Genomic DNA, 26866 nt, shown 5'->3' on the forward strand with positions numbered 1-26866 from the left:
GTAAATCTACCGACACGAGGCTGACGTATTTGAGCACCTTCAAATACCACCGGACTGAGCCAGGATCGAACCTGCCATGTTGGGGTCAGAAGGCCAGCGCCTCAACCGTCTGAGCCACTCAGCCCGGCGCTGGTACTTCTAGTAGTTCGCATTCCGTAAATATGTTAATTATATGCACTGCTATTCAAACACGACAATCACTGTTCTATATCACATACTAATTATGTCACATGTGTATCAGTTGATCACGGAACAACTCCTCTTTAACACCCTCCGTTTAAACTGAATAGTACCTACTAACCTTCAATATCACTGCACAACACTTGGTCCACTATGAACCATGAAGACTACCTCTGAATACAATAAGGAATGAGTGAATGAGTAGTGGGCCTAGTCTAGCAGTTCCTTTTACAGAGATCTGGTCTTTTGGCATTGGAAGGGGTAAGCTCCGCCCTTGAAAGATCGCTTCGCTAATAATTACTTTTCAGAGCCGAGTGAGTGCTCAATTTGTAGCCCTTAAATTCTTCTATATACTGATCGAGTTTCATTCAGATCGCATCGTGGGATCGCTCGTAATCTCGTAGGCTTTCCATTATAAATTGGTGCTTTATCCATTGTATCGTGGAGAATCCCACGTCTGTGTCGCGTGGTGGGACCTTCAACGTCTGGATCCAATTAGCCACACCTGTCTAAAGTGCGTCATTATGGTCCACTCTTTATGTATTACATATTTTGGTATCATTGATTATCATAAAATACACTAGTTCAAGTGAGTCCTTACTCATAAATTTCCATAGGTTAGATCCAAATTATTATTACTATTATTATTATTATTATTATTATTATTATTATTATTATTATTATTATTATTATTATTATTATTATTATTTTTATTATTATAACAACTGAAGATTGTGTGTTGTCACAATGAATCTGCTGGGAAATGGCTGAGATTTTCCAGCTATCGCGTTAACACACCGTGATAAACTCCGCCTTCTGACCTCAATATCATCCTGCGCGTGGCGTGCTATTTCTCTTCTGTGACTGCGGAGTGAGAGCGTTATTCCAAGGACTCACTGTACATAGCACTTTTCCTCTCTGTGCACGTAACTAGTCCTCCGCTTTCGAAATGGCGCAGTGCCATTCGTATACCGAGCTGGGTGAAAAATGTTCATTACGACACTATATGCCGCAGAATGTCGCGGAAAACGGCAAATAATATTAGCTGGACCTGATGGCGTGGTGATGAACGGCTACAAAACAGTGTCTCTGGGTCCACAGACTACAATCTGGTCTATCAACTTCTGCACAAACATAACACTATCACATGGGCTCAGAGGCTAAACGATGGACAATTTTCACCCAAATTAAACAACACAAACTACCTGAATAATCCACCACAGTCAAAAGCAGTACTTGTCATTCCAGAACTTAAGATTAAAACTCCAATAATTACGCCTAAACTCGGACCTCAAGTTTATCCTGGATTATGTCAAATCCGATCTCCGAATCTGATACTATACCACTTCCTTCAGAATTATTCTTCCTTTATAGGGGTAAACTCTGTTGTACTATTATTATTATTATTATTATTATTATTATTATTATTATTATTATTATTATTATTATTATTATTAATTTCGTACTAACACTGTACAACACGCTAGGGACAAAATAGAACTTTCAGGGCGTAGCAGAGTTCAGTTGACAACCGTAGTACAAATTAATACACATTATTCCCAACGGACCACTATCAATTTTATTATCTCACAAATAGATGTAATTATTACCAATACATAGAATGATGGTATCATCATAAAGCAAAACAAGAGAACGTTAACAATGCCAAAATATACACTTTCATACCGAAAATTTATTTTACAGGCATTCAACCTGGGATATCCTCGCGTCTTCTCTCCTGTTCGCAGGCTACCTCAGATGCTTATACAGCCATCACCATAACCATGATCACAGCCATGGTAGCCACTCTTCCTGAATATATCGTACAATTCTGTGTTATATTAGTTACACAGTTTAAATTTTAAACACGAAAATAGCACTAGACACTTCACTTGATCGCGTTGAAAACCAGAATCTTTTCGTACACTTCTTGCGAACTCCAACTCAGCTCCTTTTCTACACACATCTTACTGTTAGTTATAGTAACATAAGCTGCCTGATGAATTAGAGCTGCCAGCCGATAATAATCTCCCCACAGATAAAACAGTTTTAACGAAGCCCGTCTGGCTGACACCTTTATTTCGAAGGCAACAATGTCAGAAACTTCTATTTAACATACTGGTTTAAGACACATTATAAGTCGGTTATTTCGAAATATAAATGTAGAAGGATACGATCAAGTCTAGGCGACTTCCCTAAATGCAGTGGCAGATTCCCAATCTGTTGTTTTCCTTAAATGATTGTCTTAAATCATTGTCTTAAATGATCGGAAGAAAATTGGAAATTTATTGAACATCTCCCTTAGTAAGTTATTCCAATCCCTAACTCCCCTTCCTATAAACGAATATTTGCCCCAATTAGTCCCCTTGAATACAGCATTATCTTCATATTGTGATCTTCCCTATTTTTAAAGACATCACTCAGACGTATTCGTCTACTGATGTTATTCCACGCCATCTCTCCACTGATAGCTCAGAACATACCACTTAGTCGAGCAGCTCGTCTGCTTTCTCCCAAGTCTTCCCAACACAAACTTCGCAACATTTTTGAAACGCTACTCTTCTGCCGGAAATCTCCCAGAACAAGTCGATCTGCTTCTCCTTGGATTTTTTCCAGTTCTTGAATCAAGTATTCCTGGCGTGGGTCCCATATACTTGAACCAACTTTAGTTGGGGTCTTACCAGAGACTTATATGCCCTCTCTGTTACATCCTTACTACAACCCCTAAATATCCTCATAACCATGTGCAGAGATCTGTACCCTTTTTTAACAATCATATTTATGTAAATCGAGCCAAGTCTCTTCTCGATGATAGAGGAAAAATATAAAACACAAAGCACTAGCGAAATGTTTAGAGGTACTTCTGTGTCCAGAATATCACTTCAACGCCATGTAACGCGGAAACAGTCTCCCCGGCTCGTAATTAATGATATCACGTCCGTCGTGATCGGTTCTTTTTGCAGAAAAATTGGATGCTGTATTATTTAAGCAAGTCTTAATTGCTGAAAAAGCATTTACCTCAACCGTAGAGGTTTTACACCCTGGATTTACGTCCACTGAGCTCCCAAAATTCAGGAAATTACGCACATGCACACACACCAATAAAATTTTCACTGCACTATTTGTAGGGATTTTGGCCAAAGCGTTAAATGCATTGTTTTTGTTCATTTCTTCATAGACTCTTAAGTGCAGCTTCTCCTTTAACGACATCTGGACCCATCTGGCCTATTGGATGGATATGTGTGCGCTTCTTTCAGACATACAACCTAGGTGATATTTTAAATTGGAACATTCTCATATAATCTCAATGCTCTTCTAATTATGGCTCTAAATATGCTGAAAAGCTCCATTTTCTTTATAAAAAGTTCCGATCAGCGTAAAACTACGAAGCTATTACAGTTCTGATTGGTCGTGTGTTCAACTTGCGGAATGATTTTTCGAAACAAATCTGTTAGCGCGAGGAGATCACAGTCTTGCTTAAATACAATGCGTTGGGATATACCCTACCATATCCGAAGTACATATTTGATTGTTATTTGCATGAAGGAGTTATATCAAATGAATGGAGAGTTGCTATAGTAGCACCTGTGTATAAAAGAAAGGGTGATAGACATAAAGCTGAAAATTACAGACCAGGCAGTTCGACATGCGTTGCATGTAAGTTTTGGGGATGTATTCTTTCTGATTACATTAGACATGTTTGCGAAGTTAATAACTGGTTCGATAGAACGTAGTTCGGGTTTAGAAAGGGTTATTCCACTGAAGCTCAGCTTGTAGGATTCCAGCAAGATATAGCAGATATCGTGGAATCAGGAGGTCAAATGGATTGTATCGCGACTGAACTAACTGAGGCATTTGATAGGGTAGATCATGGGAAACTTTTGACATAAATGAGTACAAATGGACTAGACAAAATATATACTGAATGGATGGCAATGTTTCTAGAAAATACAACTCAGAGAATTGAGAGGGGAATTCCTCAAGGCAGTATTATTCGACGTTAATAATTTCTTATATATAAATTATATGAATTGAAAAATTGGAATCTGAGATAAGGCTTTTCGTGGATGATTTTTTCTGTATACAGTAATAAATCACAAGATTGTGATCAACTGCAAAGTGACCTCAACAATGTAAGATGGACAGTAGGCAATGGTTAACGGGTTTAAAAGTCAGGTTTTGAGTTTTACAAATAGGCAAAGTCTTCTCAGTTTTAATTTCTGCGTTGATGGGGTGAAAGTTCATTTTGGAGGTCATTGTAAGTACCTAGATGTTCATATAAGGAAAGGGTACAGATCTCGTCACCTGGTTATGAGGGTATTTAGGGGTTGTAGTGACGGTGTAAAGGAGAGAGCACATATGTCTCTGGTAAGATCCCAACTAGAGTATGGTTCCAGTGTATGGGACCCTCACGAGTATTACTTGATTCGAGAACTGCAAAAATACAAAGAGAAGCAGCTTGATTTGTTCTGGGTGATTTCCGACAAAATAGTAGCGTTACAAAACTGTTGCAAAGTTTGGACTAGGAAGACTTGGGAGAAAGGAGACCAGCTGCTCTACTAAGTGGTATGTTCCGAGCTGTCAGTGGAGAGAATACGTTGCATGATATTAGTAGACGAATAAGTTTGAGTCGTGTCTTTAAATGTAGTGAAGGAGACGATATGAAGATGGAACTAAAGAGGGCAAATTGGGACAAATATTGCTTTATAAGAAGGAGAGTGAGGGATTGGAATAATTTACCAAGGGATACTTTCAATAAAATTGCATATTTTTACAATCTTTTAAGAAAAGGCTAGGAAAACAATAGATAGGGAATCTGCTACCTGGGCGATTGCCCTAAATGCAGATCAGTAGTGATTGTTTGGTAATAATAATTGATCCTCTCCCACGCAGAGGAGTACACAAACGATGATCGAAAAAGTATTGCTCGCTAACTGCTCTGGCAAGGGGGAAAACCCTCGGAGAGAGTTGTAATACCCACAGAGATAGTAATTGCGGTTTGCTGTATGCAGCGCCTTTATACAATGGGTCCAATACATACAATTATGATATAATGTGGTTAGCTTGCTTACATATTTAGCTCACTGTATTGGACTTCTGGAACTAATACTCTACCTCTCATACCGGACACCTTCTCACTTGAACTCCGATGTTGAGTGAACACAGTTCCTGCACACATTTCAGAATTAAAATTATCGGACTGGCTGAGTATCGAAACCGTAACATTCCGGTAAGATTCCGATCCACTGCCACTTCACCACGGGACTTACCATGCGGATCTTTAAGTAACAACACTGATTTTAGAAAATACGGACCATATGTGGCCATTATGATCAAAGTCCTAGATACATATTCGTGTTCGACGGACCGAAAAGCTTAAAAGAGTTATTAACTGAATCTACACAGAAAAACAATGGCTTCAATATTACCGAAGTATTTGATTAATGACGCATCGATGCAGACATGTGTTGAGGTGACGATGGATTAAGAAAAAGCTAGGATTGGGAAGGAAACTACCGTAGCTTAATTAAGGTACAGCCACAGCATTGGCCTAGTGTATAAATGGAAACCACGGAAAACCATCTTGAAGGGATTGGAGTTCTAACCCGCATTATCCTGAATATAAGCTGACCGTGTCGTCAGACAAACTGCGAAGCCACTCGTTCGATTTTCATCCCTTCTATCTGACTTGCCTTAGTTGACTCTTGCTCTCATCCAAGTCAGATGGTTTTAGATTTCCAAGGTCGAGGAATTATTTAATTTTCACGTCCCTTGAGTTTCTTTCTTTTGTTTTTCCGGGGTATTCATTCTTCGAAGGACTGGTCCTCTTCCTGTTCGACTCCTTATTCCACCTTAAACCAACACTCTGTGAACACTTCATCGAATTAAGTGAAATGCCAGTTACCTGGACTTCAGATTTCTACATTCACGAGTTCATCTTGTAATTTCAAATTGATGATTGGGAATTAGTATGTCATCCACTTTTACTGCTCTCCTTCTGAGGTTTCGTATTGCTGATCGACACACCGATGACGGCCAATGAACTTTTGACCTAGTTTAAGTTGTACGAAGGGTTGTGTTTCGTTTCAAGTTTATTGATTCCTCTCTGTATCTTATCTGAATCCGTTTGGAAAATCGCTCCATGATGTGGAAAGAAATTATCTTGTTTGAAGCTATATCCGAGCCGAGGGAAAGCAGCGCGTAGCGTGAGGAGAGGAAAAAATTTATAGTCCACCTTCATGGTGGACTGCTCTTACTCTGTGATCCCTACTTTTATTTTCCAGAGCTTTAGTTCCATGTAGGAAGTATTTTACAAAGTTTCAGGAACGATACATGTTGAGAAATCTCGATCGCAGCTCGAGATAAATTTTAACCGGAAGGAAGCATTTAATACTAACAGATCTATCTGACATCAGTCGTTAATACAGGATCGTTCATATGTAGTAATATCATGAGGGATAATTAACTTATCTTGATATATCCAGGAACCCGAATTGTGTTTACTTTTACTATTTAGCGAATATCTGCAAAATGTAAATGGGTAATGGCAAAACAAGCGAATGAATAGAAAACGAATCAAACACACGGGTATTAGATTAGGTTATGATTAAAGCCCGGATTTTTATGCAGTAACAGGTTAGACTGCAAACTAAGTTAGTAGGAGGTATCGGCTACCCGCTCTTCCATAATGTAGCAAGAGTAACATAATTTATCGGGGTTCAGATGGGCCGTACCCCTAATGTTTATGCAAACCCAAGAGCACAGTCGTTGTGAAGGTAGACTATACTTGCTATTCGCTTCAGTATGTTTGCATTCTAACCAATTAATGCGTAAAAATCCGGGCTCTAATTATGATATAGTCCGGCTGTAACCTATTCATAGAAGGAGACTTGCATATTTAACTACGCTGCTTTAAATTTCCATTGAAACTCTTTGAATCAAACCTGCCAAAATATCGGCTGTGGTATTCATTAGAATAACAGGGTTACTTTCTGTTGAATGTGCGTTCTGTGGTCAAATGTGTTATTGAATACAATTGATGGTTAGTAAAGGAAAAGCTATCACGGTTTCAATGCATTGTTCTGATGAACATAAAAACAAATGCACGTTGGTACGATGAAATGAACGCTAAAAACGAAAAGATAAAATTTTGATAAAGGTAGCTGGGATTGGTTGAAATACTTGATACAGGATTATACGGGACTGATCACTGATTTGCCCAAATTCTTAGCGAATGGTCAGCATGCTGATTTTCGATTCAGAGTAGTCTTGGTTCGATTCCCGGCTGAGCCGAGGATTTTATCTGTGTATGCTTTCCTCTTATACGGAGGCTGGATGTTTGTGTTCGTCTTAATACACTTTTCTCCATGTAGGTATAGCACACCACATTACCAATTGCCACAGAAACACACAATAGTGATTACATCCCTCGACGTCGGGTTGGTGTCAGGAAGGGCATCCGGCATTGAAACAGCCAAATTCATACCAAGTGCCTACCTCCAAGATATGGAAGGAGGGCCATAAAGAGGAAGAGCAGAAGAAGAATAGAAAGGAGATTGGTAACTGATTCATGAGCTAAATAATCCTAGAATATTTCATTTTCTGGGTTGAAGACAAGTTCAAGCAAAACTTCCACTCCTGAAGAGGCCCGGACTTCCACTCGGTTTATAACGGAAATGACTACCAAGTAAGGTCAGTGCAAATGTTACGAAGCGGGGAAGAATTTAACTCTTCACCTCGATGGATTTAGTGGTCATTATGGAGATAACTATGGCATATTATATGCTATAAAGTTAATTAAAATTAATAATAATACTTATTTTTTAAAGTCACTTGGTTGGAATGAACATAGAAAGACTGACAAAAGTATATTTGACAATTTCAATAAAAATCCCATAACTCAAATATGTTGATTCATCGAAGTGAAAAAGTATTTAGCAGAAATTAGGATTACGACAGCAGAAATTCTAGACAGGTTTACATTTCGCAATAAGGTTTTAAAGTTCGGGTTTTTCGGGAAAACACAGAAAGCGTGCAACTGACTGGACGGTTGAAAGAAGAAAAGAAGACAGTGAAAGGTTAAAGAAATACTGGAGTGACCAAAAATCAAGGAGACATGATTTTACGTGGTCCGTAGATGGATTTAATAAAATAAATAAATAAATAAATAAATAAATAAATAATAAATAAATAAATAAATAAATAAATAAATAAATAAATAAATAAATAAATAAATAAATAAATAAATAAATAAATAAATAAATAAATAAATAAATAAATAAATAATACACTTCTATTTTTCTAATTACCTTGGGTGAGTACCTATGTGGATTAAGACAATTTTAACGGCCGGATGCCCTTCCTAATGGGGAGTCCGGTGCCTTGGGGTCTGCCTGAGACTTGTTCTCATACAAAACTATCCCTTCGGTGACATCAAGCGCATACAGATATCAATCCTAAAATTGAAAACATACACACAAACGCATAAAGCATCCTTTCCTAATGCTAACTCTCTGTGGAGGGAGCTATTTACTATTGTTTCTGTGATGGTTGCATTGTGTGGTATGTAAGTGAAGATGTGTATTAATAATATCAGGAACGCTCAGTCACGAGCTATGGGATTTAATCAAACCTGGCTGGGAATCAATCCCAGGACCCAATGAGCCGAAGAAAACTACGTTGGCCATCCAGGCAAGGAGCTAAACAATAATAGTATTTTCTTTCAATTTACTGTACGTCGCACCGACACAGTTAGGTCTTACGGCGTCGATGGGATAGGAAAGGTCCAGGAGTGAGAAAAATGTGACCGTGGCCCCAACCAAGGAGCAACCAAGAACGGATATCGTAATAATAATAATAATAATAATAATAATAATAATAATAATAATAATAATAATAATGTAATTTATCTTAGTTTTCAATCTAAATATTTGTGATTACGTTGAGCCCTCTCAATAATTGTTACAGAATGTCATTGAAGAGGCGTACTATGGAAATAAGGAGTCAAGTAGTGTAGACCCTGATGCTTTCCTCACCAAGTCGGAAGGTGCTATATTTGGCAATTTATCAAAGCTCTTTGAAACGTACGCACCAAGTGAACATGCAAGCCGTACTTGTGTCATTTTACACCAGGACTGTCTTTATGAGGAATGGTATTACTATCATCATTCATACCCCAGAGACTTTCATATAATCAAAAGTCGGACTTATAGATATGTTGATTTAAAAAATGGTTGTATTCCATACGACAAAATGGAATACACTGTAAATATAATATATCTATGCTTACACATAAAATGCGTACGAACATGTCTCATTTTTCATTGTTTCATTGTTTTAGTCATCCGTCCATTGACTGGTTTGATGCAGCTTTCCTGGTCATACTACCCTGTGCTAACTGTTTCATTTGTACGTTGTCCTAACAACTACCAAATCCTAAATCTACTCTAATATGTTTGTCATATTCATGTCTTTGTCCACCCTTACCGTTCATATCGACTACACTTGCCTAAAAAGCTAACAGAGCAAGTCATGTGTGTCCTATCATTTTATCCTTTCCCCTAGTCAAATTTTTCCAAATCGTATTTTCTCCAATTCGATTCAGTAACTCGACCACAAAATCATATCCATCTGAATAAAAGAATCAGTGACCCTACAGAAAACGAACATAGAGTAATTTCTCTTTTCACCCTATCAGTGTGAAAGATGTAAAGCGTATTTTGAATTCAGTTAAGGCACAAGCTAAAGGAGTGGACAATATCCCAATATGATTCATAAAAATCATTATTGGCGCTGTCCTACCCACATTGTAAACTACTGTCTCACCACAGGGACGTTTCCAGCTGCATGGAAAGATGGTCTAGTACCCCCAATATCAAAGCAAACCACAGCAAATGCACCATCAGATTATTGGCCTATTTCTATTCTTCCCTCTCTCCCGAAAGTTCTTGAATGAGTTGTACACGAGGAAATGGTAGAATTATTCACCAGTCATTCTCTTTTTGACCCATTGCAATGTGGCTTCAAAAAGGGACACAGAACTACGACTGCCCTTCTTCTGGTGGCAGATGACATTAGGCTAGCAATGGACAAACGGCAGGTGACGATACTGACAATCCTTTATTTTTTAATTACCTTTATGCTATTTGTTCGGGGCGTCGACCTATACAGATCTTTTGCCCCTACTTGCACCATATGATATGAACCTGCATGTAATTGGAATTGCGGAAGTGTAGTGTTGAATTTGAGGAAAGGAACGTTAAGGACGACACAAACACCCAGTCCCCAGGTCAGGGATATTAATAATTTACAATTAAAAATCCATGACTCGGCCGGGAATCAAACCAGGGGCCACCGGGTGACAGGCGGACGCGTCACCCCCTACACCGCGGGGTGGGACCTCCTTTATTTTAGTAGTGCGTTGGACACGGTAAATATAGACATGCTATTATTCAAGCTCCGCTCTCTGCATATCGGCCCGATAGCCCTAACTTTTTAAAGTCGCACCTTACAAATCATCGCCAGTACGTAGTGGTAAATAATGAAATATCCCAGTTGGTTGTAAAGTCATCCGGTGTCCCTCAAGTGTCTGTTATAGGGCCCCTATCGTTCGTTTTATATATTAATGGCACATCCTCCACACTTCAGTATTGCGACTACCACTTATATGCTGATGATCTACAGGTATACAAACACACCACTATAAACAATTTACATGAAACAGTTCAGCATGTTAATTCAGATATTAAAAGGCTTGCCGCCTATTCTAAAAACAACCACCTCATCCTAAATCCTCGTAACACAAAGTATTATCATAGGAAAATCTAAATTGTTACATGTAATGAGCAATATCATTCCTCCTCCGATCATCATTAATGACATTACTGTACCGTACCTCAAAATATGTAACTAATTTTGGAATCTCCATTAAATATAATCTGACCTGAAATGAACACGTAACTAGTATGTAAAAAGGTTCATGCAGCTCTGTATCCCCTGAAACGTCACAAGAATGCTTTTCCCCAAAAGCTCAAATTAAAATTAATCCAAGCACTACTATTCCCAAATTCAGACTACACGGTACTAGTCAATATAAATGCTGAACAAGCTTTGAGACTTCAGCGAGCACAAAACTCATGCATACGATATGCCCTACAACTGCGACATGACGCTCATGTTACAACATACTTCAAAACATTGGGATGGATACGTATAAATAAAAGAAGGAATTTTCACCAAATGGCACTTGCTTCCCACGTGCTCGCGACGAACACTCTTACTTACCTATCTTCTAATTTTCGTTTCCTTTTCTCATTCCATGAAATTAGTACCCTTTCTGGTTTCCTACTTGAAATTCCACTAAATCGAACGAATTTCTACCATCATCCCTCATTAGTTACTGCATCGAGACTCTGGAATATACTCCCAATGGACATTCGGCATGTTACATCCTTTCAGAAAATCGTATCTGACTGCCGAAAGTTTTGCCTGGGAACATATAACTGAGTTGTGTGAGTCATTGTTTGTATGTTCTGTGAATGAGTTTTCTTCTATATACACTGACTGACAGAGCAAATGCAACACCAAGAAGGAGTGGTTCGAAAGGGATGAAAGTTGGTGAAAAAACAGAGACGGCATGGACGAATAATTGATGTTTATTTCAAACCGATATGCAGGTTACACAATGCGCACGGCATCGACTCAGTGGGATGTAGGACCAGCGCGAGCGGCGATGCACGCAGAAACACGTCGAGGTACAGAGTCAATAAGAGTGCGGATGGTGTCCTGAGGGATGGTTCTCCATTCTCTGTCAACCATTTGCCACAGTTGGTCGTCCGTACGAGGCTGGGGCAGAGTTTGCAAACGGCGTCCAATGAGATCCCACACGTGTTCGATTGGTGAGAGATCCGGAGAGTACGCTGGCCACGGAAGCATCTGTACACCTCGTAGAGCCTGTTGGGAGATGCGAGCAGTGTGTGGGCGGGCATTATCCTGCTGAAACAGAGCATTGGGCAGCCCTTGAAGGTACGGGAGTGCCACCGGCCGCAGCACATGCTGCACGTAGCGGTGGGCATTTAACGTGCCTTGAATACGCACTAGAGGTGACGTGGAATCATACGCAATAGCGCCCCAAACCATGATGCCGCGTTGTCTAGCGGTAGGGCGCTCCACAGTTACTGCCGGATTTGACCTTTCTCCACGCCGACGCCACACTCGTCTGCGGTGACTATCACTGACAGAACAGAAGCGTGACTCATCGGAGAACACGACGTTCCGCCATTCCCTCATCCAAGTCGCTCTAGCCCGGCACCATGCCAGGCGTGCACGTCTATGCTGTGGAGTCAATGGTAGTCTTCTGAGCGGACGCCGGGAGTGCAGGCCTCCTTCAACCAATCGACGGGAAATTGTTCTGGTCGATATTGGAACAGCCAGGGTGTCTTGCACATGCTGAAGAATGGCGGTTGACGTGGCGTGCGGGGCTGCCACCGCTTGGCGGCGGATGCGCCGATCCTCGCGTGCTGACGTCACTCGGGCTGCGCCTGGACCCCTCGCACGTGCCACATGTCCCTGCGTCAACCATCTTCGCCACAGGCGCTGCACCGTGGACACATCCCTATGGGTATCGGCTGCTATTTGACGAAGCGACCAACCTGCCCTTCTCAGCCCGATCACCATACCCCTCGTAAAGTCGTCTGTCTGCTGGAAATGCCTCCGTTGACGGCGGCCTGGCATTCGTAGCTATACACGTGTCCTGTGGGACACGACAACACGTTCTACAATGACTGTCGGCTGAGAAATCACGGTACGAAGTAGGCCATTCGCCAACGCCGTGTCCCATTTATCGTTCGCTACGTGCGCAGCACAGCGGCGCATTTCACATCATGAGCATACCTCAGTGACGTCAGTCTACCCTGCAATTGGCATAAAGTTCTGACCACTCCTTCTTGGTGTTGCATTTGCTCTGTCAGTCAGTGTATTATGCACTTCAATCATTATTGGTATTATTACTATATTTCCTCTTTATATTATTACTGTTTATATTGTCACACTAATTGCCTAACTGATTTGTAACCTAGTCTTAGTGTGTCTGTCCATAGTTTGTTTGTTGAATTACTGTTCTTACTTTTATATTTACATTTTTAAATTTTATTGTTGAGAATGATTAAGGGGGATGTAATCGGAAACGCAAGCTTTTCCTTAAAAAATCATTACAAGTATAGTTTTTTAGTTAAAGGCATGAAATGTTGTGTGCAGATAGATAACTAACTGTAATAAATGAAAAAATATATAATTAGAGACCTAGATATAAGGCATATACATAAATACTATGAGAAATTTAACAGTTATGCACTTTTAGCATGAAAGCCATATAAGGAATTCTAATGATACAATTACTTTGAAATTTTTACCGTAGAATACTATCACTACAATGTGAATACTGAACGAAAATAATTTACATATGCATATTACTTTTTTACTTTAAAAATCTTGAACTTATTGTTGCAGAAACAAGACATTTTTTTCATAACGTTAAACCCTACAAAAAAGGTAATGATTACAATTATAGTTCCATATATTCCACAACGTGTAATGGACAACGCCTGAAAAAAAATCATAGCTCTGCGATTTATAGGTTTTGAGAAAAGGCTTCAAATTCTACAAAAAATGTATGTTAGAGAAAAATACATCTGCATCATTTGTTCCCATATTAAAATATGAAAAATGGAAATATGCTTTTTAATGAATTTCCATGCCTCCGATAACTAAAATTTACACACAATGTAAATTACACTATGTAGAATACAAATAACACGTTTCAAAAAATTGATTTCTGACACAAAATTCATTACATCCCCACATTTAAGTGTAATGGAGGGCCGTGAGCCCTAACTTCGCCACAAATGTAATTCAGGAATAAATAAAAAATATTCGTGTTTCGACCTCTCCATGCCACCTTCAGCATTCTTCTGTAAAATCACACTTTGAAAGCTTATATTCTATTTCTTTCTGAGCTAGATATTGCCCATATTTCATTTATATACAATGCCACACTCCAGACAGAAGTCTTCAAACACATCTAATTTCTATATAAGTGTTCGAAGAGAGCAAAGTTCTTTTTTTAACACAGGCCTTCCTTGCTTGAACTGGACTGCATTTAATGCCATCCTTACTTCTGTCATTGCTAGTTATTCCACTGCCCTAATAACAATCCACCTACTTCCTTTATGACTCCATTTCCTAATCTAACATTTTCTGCATCATATGACTTCATTCGACTGCGCGCCATTACTCTTTTTACTGGATTAATTTATTTCAATCTTGCATTCCTTCACCACATCGTATCATACAACAACTTATCCAGACCCTCTGACGACTGAGATAGTTATATCATTAGCAAATCTCAGAGTATTTATTTCCCCTCCTAGGATTGTGATTCCCTTTCCAAATTCCTCTTGTGTTCCCTTTACTACCTGCTCTGTATCAACAATGATTTACCTGGTGTGAAAATGGGAAACAACGGAAAACCATCTGCAGGGCTGCTGACAGTGGGGTTCGAACCTACTATATTCCCAGATGCAAGCTCACGGCTGCGCAGCCCTAACCACACAGCAAACTCGCGCGGTACACATTAATGCAACATGCAGTTCGTACTAGTAGTAGTAGTAGTAGTAGTAGTAGTAGTAGTAGTAGTAGTAGTAGTAATATATTGTCATTGGTCAGGAAAGAAAATAATCCTTCAATTTCATGGAAAGAGAGTTTGTCATTTACATTTAAAAACCAGAAGGCAGAAAGGAAATATGAAAAGACATAATTAATTAAATTCCTACTGTACATTCAGGACAGCTGAATTAATAAAACTGTACATGTCCTTTAACATTAATACGTACACACCCGAATACATGGTATTGATTATAAAATGCATCCTCAGTTTCTGACCTAAAATAGAAACATATCGGGAAAAAACATCATTTTAAAGATCTTTTCTTGCTTCTCTCCCATTCTGCTATTTGAAATATTCGTATAATGCAGTCATTTCAAATGGACTTACCTAACGAAGTCACGATCCTCCATTATTGTTCTACCGAGCTCGATAGCTGCAGTCGCTTAAGTGCGGCCAGTATTCAGTATTCGGGAGATAGTAGGTTCGAACCCCACTTTCGGAAGCCCTGAAAATGGTTTTCCGTGGTTTCCCATTTTCACACAAGGCAAATGCTGGGGGCTGTACCTTAATTAAGTCCACGGCCGCTTCCTTCCCACTCCTAGCCCTTTCCTGTCCTATCGTTGCCATAAGACTTATCTGTATCGTTGCTACGTAAAGCAACTAGCAAAAATGAAATAGCATTGTTGGTCTCATTTTCAACGGGTAATCCTCAGCGTTATTTCCTGGAATGTTTTGTATTTAGCGCGAAGGCTGCTTTAATCTTCAACATCTATGCCTTCAGTTGTCATAGAAAACCTAGGCATCACTGAAGAGGCATGCTAGGAAAATGAGGTGTGTGGTATGGTAGTTTCCTCACTGAGCCAGACGTTGACTTTGCTATTACATATCCGACTTGGAAGCCCACTGAAATGCACGCACCAACCGACCCATACTTAACAGGGACTGGCTGCATTTGGAACTGCATTACAAGCATCACTCACACCTCAGTCACTTTCATACCGTCAAATCCAAAAGTAAGACTAATACAGGCTAATCAAAATAATACATTTGATCTAGTCCATACGAGAAGACATAGTGCGTTATAAACAGTACGTCTTACCAGCAAAGGCAAATGTCCAACGCATATCATCAAATACAAGAATAATGCATCAGCTATACTAATGAATTTATTTCCATGATATTAATTCGTTTCATTTAATATTCCAATGACTGCTAAAATTATCGGGGGAAAATATATTTGTAAATATTCTTAGAGGGTTTCTCATACTTCAACACGCTAAATGCCGATCGACTAACCAGATTCGAATTCTGTTAGCAAGGTCACGGAGCACCAAAACATGCACGTCACTCAGCCAGCTACGTGGTGTTTTTTTAATACTTGCATTTTATCTAATTCACGATACTAGTCTTAAAGTGTAATGACATAAAAAATATCCCCGTACAGTTAATGTAGATCTCGTGCAGAAACGATGTAGAGGAAGCGAAATAAGTTCACAACCATAAGCATATGTTTGCAAACATGTAGGAAACCTCGCGATAAAGTATCCTATATGAAAAATCAAACAACCGGTCCAAACCGCTTTCTCCTGTGTCAACAATTATATTTCGCTGTAATTCACTTTATGTTCATCACAATATTAAAGTACACTTTTCTAATTCTCGGCATTTATTTCAATATCCCACAACAATCGTGTCAAAAGCGTTGAGATGATAGTGAAAAATGGATTAGGTTCCAGATATTTGATCCAGACCCGTTATTTTATAGTTTTCCGTTTGTCCTCAATTTTTCTCCATTTATTCACCCATTTCGACCCAAATAATGTAAAAGTTTTGAAATTCTCAGACGTATTATAAGGCAAAAAACTGTTGAAGTATAAACATGCCGGTGATTAGCAATATCATAGCCTACCATTCATTTTAAAGGGGTTTCTATTCCTTTTTGCCATTGATTTAAAGTCGAACTAATGCATTGAAGGTTTTCGGAGACGCAAGGGCGGAAAAGACCTGAGATTGGGAAGGAAGCAGCCATGGCCTTACTTTTTTTTTTTTTTTTTTTAAAGTTGCTTTACGTCGCACCGACACAAAAAGGTCTTATGGCGACGATGGGACAGGAAATGGTTAGGAGTTGGAAGGAAGCGGCCGTGGCCTTAATTAAGGTACAGCCCCAGTATTTGCCTGGTATGAAAATGGGAAACCACGGAACACCATTTGCAGGGCTGCCAACGGTGGGGTTCGAACCCATCGAACCCACTATATCCCGAATACCGGAAACCGGCCGCACTTAAGCGACTGCAGATATCGAGCTCGGTTGGCCTTAATCAAGGAACAACACGAACATTTGCCTGGTGTAAACATGCGAAACCACGAAAAATCTTCATCATGGCGGCAGACAGTGGGATACGAACCCACCATCTCCCGATTGCAAGCTCATAGCTATGCAATCCCAAATGGCCTATCAAAGCACCGTGTGAGAGAACGGTTGGTTCGACGTAATATACACTGTTTTAAGTTGCTTTCGTCTATTTAGGAGATAATTTCCATAAATGTGTGAAAGGAGTAGATATTCCTTGCGGACCGGTTGAAGGAGCTGTTTGCTTCTTTCCATCCCATATGGCCACTCAGTGAAGGGAGTATTATGGACGAGAAGTGACGTAATAGCATGTATGCGCCGCAGAATGCTCCAACGGGCTATAAACTTAATGGAATCTCTCGAGCCAAGATCGAAACACTTGCGAACCAGCTTTCTGTTCTGGGTATGATGAGAGAGTCACTAGGAAATATTAACTTCTCGCCACGTATAAAAAATTTTATGCCCTGAAGTTATAGTCTTCTGGATGTTCTTCGTCTAATCTCCTCTTTATCCTTGAACGCTTTTGAACAACGCCTTTTACTGGGCGTAGAATTAAAAGCTTCACCTTCAGACGAAGTGAAACTATTTACGGATTTTCTAGACATTCTGATATAATTTTTAACATTACTGGCACGAAGTATAATGGTGCTTGAGATGGATAATCCGTATTTTATGGCAATATTCTCTTCCCTTGAGTAGTTGTTACGTCAGAGCAATCCAGGGTAGTCTCCTCTGACGCACTATACCGTGACAAAAGCAGCAAGAGAACTAAAAGCATTCCTCGCCCACGTGAAGTCTCATAGTCGGGAACATCACAATAACGTCTCAGTATTCTCTCTGTAGCGTTATTTAAATACAAATAAATGAGTATTATTTTGAGTAGACTTAGTATGTCATGGGTATGAAATGTCATTACAAAGTATATAAATATATATAAGTTATGAGCATAAATTGTAGTCATCATCATTCCTTTGAAGGCACACGTATTACGCTAGATCTTCTCACATCGAAATGAAATCAAATGTTAAAGTAGAATCCAATTCACAAGTTTTTCTGGCCTATTTACTGCATCCAGTAACAATGATAATAATACTTACCGTCCGTTAAACAACCGAATTTCTTTAACAGGTAATTCTTTAGGTAATGTGTACAATTTCGTTCGGTCAACGATTTCTGAATTACATAATTTTAAAGTCAGTAAATGGTGTAGTCGGACCAGAAATCAAGTACAGTGGGTCACTTTAATATTCGGACTACACAGATAATGGAATGTTTCCTGACATAATTTGTTCGCAAACAAATGTGTATACAACAAACATACGTCCAACACATCGTGAGTATTTAGCGCACGTATCACAACAAGAATTGGTGAAGTGTTCTGATGGTGATAGAAAAGGAAATAATGAGATACTACACATCATTTCAATATTCGGACACGTCATCGTTACTCCATTTGCACGTGACTACCTGACCCAATTGCGGCAAGGAAGAAACGTAAGGAGTTGGATACGTATCCCTGAACTTCACTGCAGTGAGCAGCGCTGTACAGAACGACGGGGATTAGTTTGTACGTACTGTGGGTTGCAAAGGCAGAAACACAACGTTTGAACAGCGCCAACTGGTTATTTTCCACAATGCAAAGGTACGCAGTTGCAGAGATATTGTGCGAATGTTGTGTATGAGTAAGAGTACTGTCAATGACATTGTACGGCAACTTGAAGAAGAGGACAGGATTGAGTCTATACCGCAAACGGGTCAACCGAAAAAGCTAACTGGTCGTGAAGGAAGACTTCTCTTAAGACAAATAGGAAACGATCCTAAACTGAGTGCGCCACAACTAGCACAGGAGTTAGAAAAGGAAGCTGGCAAATCAGTGCACCCTGAAACTGTGCGCAGGACTCTTCGAAAGGCCGGATTTAACTGGAGGGTGTCAAGGGAAAAGCCAATTATCAGTGAAGTGAACCGAAGGAAAAGATTGAAGTTTGCCTTGCAATATGTACACAAGGACACAGAATGGTGGAAACACGTGTTAATTTGTGATGAGAGCAAATTTAATATTTATGGATCGGATGGGAGGAGAATGGTTTGGCGCAAACCAAATGACGAATTAAAACCGAAACATTTGCAACCAACTGTCAAACATGGAGGTGGGAATGCAATGGTATGGGCGTGCTTTTCGTCTGCTGGAGTGGGTGAAATGTCGTTTATTGAACATACAATGGACCATAAACCGTATCTAGCCATCCTGAAGCAGAATTTACACCAATGTGCTACAAAGCTTGGGATCAGGGACACATTTCATTTCTATCAAGATAATGATCCTAAGCATAAAGCGTGGAATGTCCGAATGTGGCTATTGTTCAACTGCCCAAAGGTGCTTGAAACTACACGCCAGAGCCCAGATCTTAATCCCATTGAGAATTTATGGAGTGTACTTGACAAGAAAGTGAGAAAGTTCAAAATAACGTCAAAGAAGGAACTGCAACGAAGACTGATACGAGAATGGGCTAATATTAGCCCTAAGGACACGGAAAAGTTAGTTTGTTCTATGCCACAACGACTGAAAGCCGCCATAAAACAACGTGGCAATGCCACCAAGTACTAGATTGGTTTGAGTTCCATGTTACGCTTAAAACAGTAATCACAACCACCACCACCTATACTCTGACGTGATAAGGCCATTATAATATTTGATAGGAAGTGGACGTTTTGTTCCCCATCATTCTTAAAATTATTACTCCACCAGACCATCCCCCTTGAGCATCATTTCGAGTTACAGTCTTAGTACATCTGAACTTGTATCTCTGAATGTTTATCCATCAATTTCAGGTCTATACACTTATAACTATAGAACAAAGTTAAAAATGAATACGTCATGATATAGGATATGCACTTAGACGAAAACCAATAGAACAAAACCTCTAATGTCCAGTATGACGTACCTTTGGTGTATACGGTGGTTTAACGTCACACTAATATATACAAGGTTTTCGGCGAAAAATGGGGAAGGCATGGCTTAGGAGGTAGCAGCCGTGGCTTTAATTAAGTTACAGCCATAGAAATTCCCTGGTGAGAAAACGGGCAACTATAGAAAATCATCTTTTGGGCTGCTTTGCTGGGATGCGAACCCACAATTTCCCAGGTACGCGACCTGGAATGCGCAATCATCTCGCTCGGTCTCTACATAATAAAATATAATTCGTTCCAGAAACAGACCAAAATGTACTTTCCAAAATCATTCGTTGTAATATTTATCCAAGACAAACATCTCTTCGGGATACGAACAGTGAATGATATACACACATATACGAGGTATTCATTTGCATTATGAGAAAGGCAAGAGATAAAATTTCTAGTCGTTCTATAACCTTCTTACCATTTCTTGACGTAGAATTGTTTACGGAACCCTGTTCTTCCACGGGTTATATACACTGATATTAATTCAATCTGAGATCTCTTAATTTAACACTGTGTATCTCACAGGAACACTTTTAATACAATTATTTAAATTTTAATTTTTTCAGTTCGTTCGTTGGTAATTGGTTTTCCCTCCAGCGTCGGTTTTTCCCTCCGACTCAGCGAGGGATCCCACCTCTACCACCTCAAGGGCAGTGTCCTCGAGCTTCAGACTCTGGGTATAGGGATACAACTGGGGAGGATGACCAGTACCTAGCCCAGACGGCCTCATCTGCTATGCTGAACAGAGGCCTTGTGGGGGGGATGGGAAGTTTGGAAAGGATAGACAAGGAAGAGGGAAGGAAGCGGCCGTGGCCTTAAGTTAGGTACCATCCCGGCATTTGCCTGGAGGAGAAGTGGGAAACCACTGAAAACCACTTCCAGGATGGCTGAGGAGGGAATCGAACCCCCCTCTACTCAGTTGACCTCCCGAGGCTGAGTGGACCCCGTTCCAGCCCACGTACCACTTTTCAAATTTGGTGGCAGAGCCGGGAATCGAACCCGGGGCTCTGGGGGTGGCAGCTAATCACACTAACCACTACACCACAGAGGCGGACTTTTCAGTGCATTCAAATTTAAATGGTACATCATTTCGATGACGAAATCAGGCAATTTCTCATTCTCTTATTGTATTTTTACATGTGTTAATACATCAATACCTTACGAAGGTAGGTGCACATTACGGTAATAATAAGAAGGGGATAACTCGCCAAATGCTTCCAACTTCAAAGAAAAGTAGAGTAAATCTGAGTTTCCATGTAAAATGTATCAAAGTTCTGTTGAAAGCATGTCATGGTAAATGAATTGATGATGTAGCGAATCTTGCAACATTCATTAGATGCACCCCACTCAAACAAGCAACCTTATTAAAACTTCTGCAAATAAAACGCCGTGAGATTCCTTTTTATTATGGCATTTGATTTAATTCCCGTCCGGCCCTGCGGTGTAGGGGCAAAGCGACCGCCTGTCACCCGGCGGCCCCGGATTCGATTCGCGGCCTGATCTGGGGTTTTTAATTGTACATGATTAATCTTCCTAGCCTGGGGATTGGGTGTTTGTGTCGTCCTTAATGTTCCTTTCCTTACATTCAACACTTTACAGTACATTTCCACAATTTCCAAATACACGCAGGTTCATAACGGCAAAGATCTTCTTAGCTCGACGCCTCGAATAAATAGCATTTATTGTTAATTCACATTAGCAAAACAAGAGTATTTCTTTTATTAAGTCATCGTCAAACGTGAATCGTTCTAAGATGGATATTCTCATTTGCTGAAATTATCTATGAGTACTTAATGCGTTGTAAATACGTAAGATTTATCTTATTTTTATATTGGGCATGTTTTGTATTCTCTTGTCGTAAAAATAATTCCTTGCATTCAATATCGCATTTTAGAAATGCAGAATATTTTAATTTGTAACTTATATTTGCCCCGTAACAAAGGCCAAACGATACGGCTGAGTACTTCACCACGCTGACCACTCAACACCAGTTTTTACAATTTGCTTTACGTCGCACCGACACAGACAGGTCTTATGGCAACGACGGCCGTGGGAAGGGCTAAAAGTAGGAAGGAAGTGACAGTGGCCTTAATTAAGGTACATTCACAGCATTTGCCTGGTGTGGAAATGGGAAACCACGGAAAACCATCTTCAGGGCCGCCGATAGTGGCGTTCCAAACCCTGCTATCTCCTGAATGCAAGTTTATAACTACATGACCCAAATCGCGCAGTCACTTGCGTTTTTGACTCTAATATTTGCATGGCATCTTGCTGTAATGCAGTCGTATTGGAAGGCTGGGTTGTGTGGGCTGTATGTGCCATGGAGTAAATAGTTCACTGTGCGAAAATCCTATTATGACTTTTAAACATTTATTATTACAAACTTAGAATAATATCAAAATGGTGATGATAAAACATTCAACATAAGTTTCCTTTCGTATATTATTTTATATTAAATAATCGCCTATTACAGTTCACGCACTCAGATTGCCAACAAACATTTATGAGATTTCCACGTATTCCTTCGAGAGATATGTAATATAATTATGTTCACCGAGTGAGTTAGTCGTGCGGTTACGGTCACGCAGCTGTGAGCTTGCAATCGGGAGATAGTGAGATCGAACCCCACTGTCAGCAGGTTTGAAGATGGTTGTCTTTGGTTTCCCATTTTCACACAAAGCACATGCTGGGACAGTATATTATTTAAGACCACGGCCGTTTCCTTCCCACTCCTAGCCCTTTCATATCCCATCGTCGTCATAAAACGTATCGCTGTCGGTGTGACATAAAATCAAACTTTAAAAAATTCACTGAAACTGATATTAATTTGGGTTAGAAATTCCAAAGTGTTAGTAAAATTAATTGAGGGGATGATTATATCACTGTCCAGATCCATGAATAATTTCAGAGAATTTGTAAATTTATCGAACATTTCCCTCGCCAAATTATTCCAATCCCTAACACCTTTTTCAATAAACTAATATTTGCCTCAATTTGTCGTGTTGAATACACGGTTCGCGTGCTGACCTTCGGTGTAGGAAGTCCCAGGGTTGACTCCTGGCCAGGGCGGGTATTTTAACCTTCACTGGTTAATTCTAACGGCTCGGGATATGGGTAGGATCATAGTTAGAATTCATCCTTGGTAGTGCCCCATTCTCACAGATGCGCAGGTCGTCTATAATGGAAAGCACTGCACTAGACTTTTTCGAAGTCCTTACGCTATTATATTATATTATATTATATTATATTATATTATATTATATTATATTATATATTATATTATATTATATTATATTATATTATATTATATTATATTATATTATATTATATTATATTATATTGCTGTTTCCTCTTAAAAGAATAATCACCACCACCACTAAAGCGATTATCATTATCATTACCTCCCCCCCGGCCGCGATATTCCTAATTCTCGTACGTATCTCTCCGTGTGACAGTACTGCATACAGCAACAAGTGGCCCATCTTATAGTTTCTACTATCAAAGGAAGCGACATAAGTAAAACAGGAGATGAAAAGAACTCTTTTGTCACAACAAATTAAATTTTAAATTAATATTTATCCATATCAAAAGGTGTGCGAATATCCCTCTCTGTGACTTAGCTATCGTTGCCTAAGGTGGCAGTTACCTGTTTAATATTGGTTAACAGCCTGCTTTTCTTTAACACTATTGAAAAATGCCATTTAGTTTGACTGTAAATAATTTGTTTATTTTTTCTATAACTAATATATCTTAATGAATATGTTATTCCATTTATTAGAAAAAGTCGGATGTAACCAGTAACAATGACATTTCTTTTAGAAAGGTGATCGTAAACATCCGTATAAATCAGGGCCTCTCAAACGCCCAAAATCTCACGCGTGCAAATCGAAGCGCAAGAGCTCCGTGCACTGTGCATCGGTCGCGCTCGGCTTGTCTCGGACCAACGCTTCGTCCTTGGGCTGCTCGGCTAAGCTCGCCTCTGCTCGGCTCTACTCGGCGCAACTTAGCTCGGATTTAGAGCGCTACGGGGCAAGTGTGGAAGAGGGAGACAGGGGGAGCGAGCAAGACAGGCGTGGGGAAAGAGAGAGAGACAGCGCTATTGCTCCAAATCGAGGAGTGGGGGTCTGCACTCTGGTCAACCAAGCGAAGTCGTCTTTTGCACCGTGCACAGTGCATGCACCAAGCGCATGCACCCTGAGAGGCCCTGGTAGAAATTATCTCTGTGGATATACAAGGAGCACAATCAAAGAGAATATTTCCTGGAAAGATCGGTACAAATATTTTGATAATATTGTCAAAGAGCACATGTGAGTATCTTCAAGTATATGTTTTTCAGTTATTACGTTTTTTAGCTATATTAACTTGCCTTATGTCCGTAGGTAACTCTGAAACTTGGCATTGTCATATACTGTTAGCCCTGTTGGAATGTTACGTTTATGCGGCATTTTCTGCACTTCTTCATTACCAACACGTTTGGTTCTTGTAGAGATGGTTTTTACAGATTAACTTGGATCAGGTAGTTTAATAGAAACTATAGAAAGTCGATAATTACCTCTCCAAAATATATTTTGAAAGGAACGATATTTTGTTCTAAAAATGGCTTTCACGGCCGAAGATTTTGCGATCACAGGAATAGAACCAGATTGAGGGTGGTTAGGCCGTGTGCGTTTGCAGAGTTTCGCCCAGACGTGCTATTCGGGCTCATCAGTTGGATTGGCACGCCCCTCCAAGACTCTGCTTAGCAGTGGCAGACCAACCGCGTGGTCCCGCCATGTTAGCAAATAGGGATTGCCAACCTGCTAGAGGAGAAGTGAGTTCTCCGTTTTCAAAGTTCTACTTCAGTCCTGTGTGCAAAGGCTCAAGCCGTGGATACCTTTCTAGTAACACTACTGGCACGTACCGTTAGATATGCAGAAGCGCTTTTTGCTCCTATTGAGGATATCTTAACAATGGCACTACAATATGTCATTGCCGTGCAACGTACGTATCAGTTATGGGCAAACGTCTTCACCAGTGCCTTAGGGTCGTACGGTTACGTGCCAGAAGCCACCGTGCCGTTACCGACCGTGTGGATTAAGCAGTCAGTTAGTAATAATAATAATAATAATAATAATAATAATAATAATAATAATAATAATAATAATAATAATAATAATGTTATTTGCTTTACGTCCCACTAACTACTTTTACGGTCTTCGGAGACGCCGAGGTGCCGGAATTTAGTCCCGCGGGAGTTCTTTTACGTGCCAGTAATTCTACCGACACAAGACTGTCGTATTTGAGCACCTTCAAATACCACCGGACTGAGCCAGGATCGAACCTGCCAAGTTGGGGTTAAAAGGCCAGCGCCTTAACCGTCTGAGCCACTCAGCCCGGCAGTCAGTCAGTCATCACTGGTCTGCGTTTAGGGAAACGCTGAAGTGGCAGTTTGCCTATCGGTTATTCATCTACCCTTTTCTTAAATAATTTCAGAAAATGTGTAAATTTATAGAACATTTCCCTCGGTAAATTATTCCAGTGCCTAACTGTTTTCCTATGAACGAATATTTGTCTCAGTTTGGAACTCCAACTTCACATTGTGATCATTCCTACTTTTAAAAGCACCACTCGAATGTATTCGTCTACTAATGTCATTCCACGCCATCTATCCACTGACAGCTGGGAACATACCACTTAGTCGAGCAGCTCGTCCCCTTACCTCCAAGTCTTAGCGTACCGGTGCAAGCTACAGGCCTGAAAATTACGGCATTATGGTCTTCTCTCCAAAATCTACTGTTAGTGCTAGGAATGTCCAAGGATATGTCCAGGTACACCCCATGGGAGTGAACTACATGTACTAGTGTGTGATGGTGTTCAGTGAGAGTGTTGTCTGTGGGTGTAAGTATAACTGTACGGGCTAGGAAGTGGCCATTGCGATGCGAAAGGCACTATCCTGGCATTTGACTGGAAATGAAAATGGTAAACCTTGAAAAATCATTTTCGAAGATGGCCGACGAGGGATTCGAACCCAGCCATCTCCCGAAATAACCGCAACAGGCAGTGCCGTAACGCACTGAGATAACCTATTTTCCCAGACATGGAAACGCAGCACCATATGGGCATGTTGTAGGATAAAACGTACACTCATCACCATATTTCGTGTTATAAAAAAGTACCATTTTCCCGCAGTAAATTTTTCAAAAACAACTTACGTGGATGCTGCTTTGTCATTTTGGTTTCCCAAAAATCCAGGGCCTAAACCCCATGATCCCTCAAATATGTCAACCTCGTGTCAGTAGATTTACCGACACGTAAAATAACTCCTGCGGGACTAAATGACAGTGTCTCAGCGTCTCCAAAAACGGTTAAAGTAGTTAATGGGACGTAAAGTCAATATCTTTATTATTATTATTATTATTATTATTATTATTATTATTATTATTATTATTTACAAACATAATCTTAATTAAAATATAACTGAACTTATGTTATTCTTATATCATCATCATCATCATCATCTGTTTACCCTCCAGGTTCGGCTTTTCCCTCGGACTCAGCGAGGGATCCCACCTCTACCGCCTCAAGGGCAGTGTCCTGGAGCTTCAGACTCTTGGTCGGGGGATACAACTGGGGAGTATGACCAGTACTTCGCCCAGGCGGCCTCACCTGGTGAACAGGGGCCTTGTAGGGGGATGGGAAGATTGGAAGGGATAGGCAAGGATGAGGGAAGGAAGCGG

Source organism: Anabrus simplex, chromosome 1, assembly GCF_040414725.1.
Source record: "Anabrus simplex isolate iqAnaSimp1 chromosome 1, ASM4041472v1, whole genome shotgun sequence".
NCBI lineage: Eukaryota > Metazoa > Arthropoda > Insecta > Orthoptera > Tettigoniidae > Anabrus > Anabrus simplex.